This window comes from Triticum aestivum, chromosome 1B (assembly GCF_018294505.1).
Source record: "Triticum aestivum cultivar Chinese Spring chromosome 1B, IWGSC CS RefSeq v2.1, whole genome shotgun sequence".
NCBI lineage: Eukaryota > Viridiplantae > Streptophyta > Magnoliopsida > Poales > Poaceae > Triticum > Triticum aestivum.
This window is the reverse complement of record NC_057795.1, coordinates 542382757-542385904: the sequence shown is the minus strand read 5'-3', so window position 1 is coordinate 542385904 and position 3148 is coordinate 542382757.

Genomic DNA, 3148 nt, shown 5'->3' with positions numbered 1-3148 from the left:
TAATTAATGTCAACATTTCTCTTGTTGGACTAATACTTTCATCTAGTATATTTCAGATAAGCCCAACAGTGGAGTGGCATGGACAAGAGGATGTGGAACCCCTTCAATATGCTAAGGACAAAGGATTGGTTCAAGCTCATAGCTCATGACTCTACATTTTCTCTTTCAGTGATCCAAGATCACATTGAGTCCATAGGAAAGCCAATACTATTAAAAGGGGATGAGGTGTTGCTTAATGGCTTGCTTGCTCAAAGTGCTTAGTGATATGCTCCAAAGCCCTCAACCACTTTCTCATATCCACATTTGTCCCAAACCAAAAGTCAAACTCGGCCCCACCAATTTGATCCATCCGGCGCCACCGAGTTCATTTGACATAGCCACTGCCAAAAACCCTAATCAGTTCGGTCACACCGATGGGATTTCGGTCTCACCGAGATGGGCTTGCAAACTCTCTGTTGTCTATTGCATTATTTTCAGTCCCACCGAGAATATGTAATCGGTCACAGCGAGTTTACCAGACCAACTCTCTGTTTTACTTATTACCAAATTGGTCCCACCGAGTTGTGCAATCGGTCAAACCGAGATGAGGTTTTACCCTAACTCTTGCACATTGGTCCCACCGAGTTGATCATGTCGGTCCCACCAAAATTGCCTAACGGTCACATATGTACTGAATCGGTCCGGCCGAGTTTTCTGATTCGGTCCCACCGAGTTTGGTATAATGTGTGTAATGGTTAGATTTTGTGTGGAGGCTATATATACCCCTCCACCCTCTCCTCATTCATGAGGGAAGCCATCAGATCGTGCCTACACTTCCACTACTCATTTTCTGATAGAGAGCCACCTACTCATGTGTTGAGACCAAGATATTCCGTTCCTACCATATGAATCTTGATCTCTAGCCTTCCCCAAGTTTCTTTCCACTCAAATCATCTTTCCAACAAATCCAATCCTATGAGAGTGAGTTGAGTGTTGGGGAAACTATCATTTGAAGCACAAGAGCAAGGAGTTCATCATCAACACACCATCTATTACCTTTCGGAGAGTGGTGTCTCCTAGATTGGTTCGGTGTCACTTGGGAGCCTCCAACAAGATTGTGGAGTGAACCAAGGAGTTTGTAAGGGCAAGGAGATCGCCTACTTCGTGAAGATCTACCCTAGTGAGGCAAGTCCTTCGTGGGCGATGGCCATGGTGGGATAGACAAGGTTGCTTCTTCGTAGACCCTTTGTGGGTGGAGCCCTACGTGGACTCGCGCAGCCGTTACCCTTCGTGGGTTGAAGTCTCCATCAATGTGGATATACGATAGCACCACCTATCGGAACCACGACAAAAACATCCGTGTCTCCAATTGTGTTTGCACACTCCAATCCCATCCCTTTACTTTCTTGCAAGTTGCATGCTTTACTTTCCGCTGCTCATATACTCTTTGCATGCTTGCTTGATATGTACTGTGAATGGTTAAACTTATGCTAAATCTCCACCCAAACTTGAGAAACTTAAAAACTGCCAACTTTGTGTGTTGAGTGTCTAATCACCCTCACTCTAGACACCTCTTCTCTCGATCCTTTCAATTGGTATCAGAGCTTTGGTCTCCATTGCTTTTGTTTAAACACCATTGGAGGAAGATGGATGAGTCTACTTTGGGGAGTCTTAGACATATAGTGCCTATACTTGATGGAGAGTACTTTCATGACTGAAAAATGAGATGTTTGTGATTTTCAATGAATATCATTTGAACAAGTACATTACTAGTCCTTGTGCACCTCATGTTGATCCTATGCATACTACCCTTGATGAGTCAATTGACATGATTCGCAATCTTAGAACTATTAATCTTATCACTAGAGGCTTGCCTAGAAACTTGATTGGTTGCCTGCCTACTCTTACGTGTGCCTACACGATATGGAAATTTCTTGAGGAACGATTTCCAAACTATTCCTTGCAAAATCTAGATGAAATTCTACATAAGTCTATTGCCTTGAGTAAGATGAATTCCAATGATCCTAAGTTTGGTGATTGTCTATTTGAGCTTACAAATCTTATGCGTGCGAAAGGAGATGTTGGAATTATTAGCAATATTATTTCCGAAGCTATTAGAATTCATAAAGATGATTATTGTCAAACTCATTTATCTAATGAATCACCCTCTCTAGGAATTGATCCACCACATGACGATGTTGAACATGGATACTATGATGAGGATGATGATAGTTACTTTGATCTTGATGATGCAATGAGACACTTTGGTCTTATGGAAAATCTTTGGGGATACATGGTAGGAGGAAGGAATGGGTCCTTGATAGTGGTTGTACCGATCACATGACCGGAGATAAAGATATGTTTGGTGAGCTTGCTGAAAACGACGGCCCTCGAAAGTATGTCACTTTTGGTGATAACTCAAAGGTTAAGTTGTTTGGCCTTGGTAAGGTGGCCATCTCACATGATAGCTCCATACAAAATGTCATGCTCGTTGAATCTCTTGGCTATAATCTGCTTTCTATTTCTAGACTAGCTGACTTTGGCTTCAATGTCCTATTTACCAAAGTAGATTGCCAAGTGTTTCATAGAGATAATCATAAAATGGTCTTTATCGGTATACGCAAAGGTGATCTATACATTGTTGATTTCACTAAAAAGGCTCAACCTAGAACTTTCTTAATTGCTAAATCTTCTAAAGGTTGGTTGTGGCATAGACGGTTAGGTCATGTGGGCATGCGAAACCTTGACAAGCTTATTAAAGGTGATCATATCCTTGGTGTTAAAGATGTCATATTTGATAAGGATAGACTTTGCAGCGCTTGCCAGGCAGGTAAACAGGTTGGAGGAAGCCATCCCATGAAGAACATCATGACCATAAGGAGATCGCTCGAGCTACTTCACATGGATCTTTTTGGTCCCAACGCTTACAAAAGTCTCGGTGGAAACTCATTTGGTCTAGTTATAGTTGATGATTTTTCAAGATTTACGTGGGTGTTCTTTCTCGATGATAAATCGCAGGTCCAAAAGATCTTCAAAAACTTTGCTAGGAAGGCCCAGAATCAGTTTGAAGTGAAGATCAAGAAGGTTCGCAGCGACAACGGAACGGAGTTCAAGAACACCAATATGGACACCTTTCTTGATGAAAAAGGGATTTCACATGAGTTCTCGG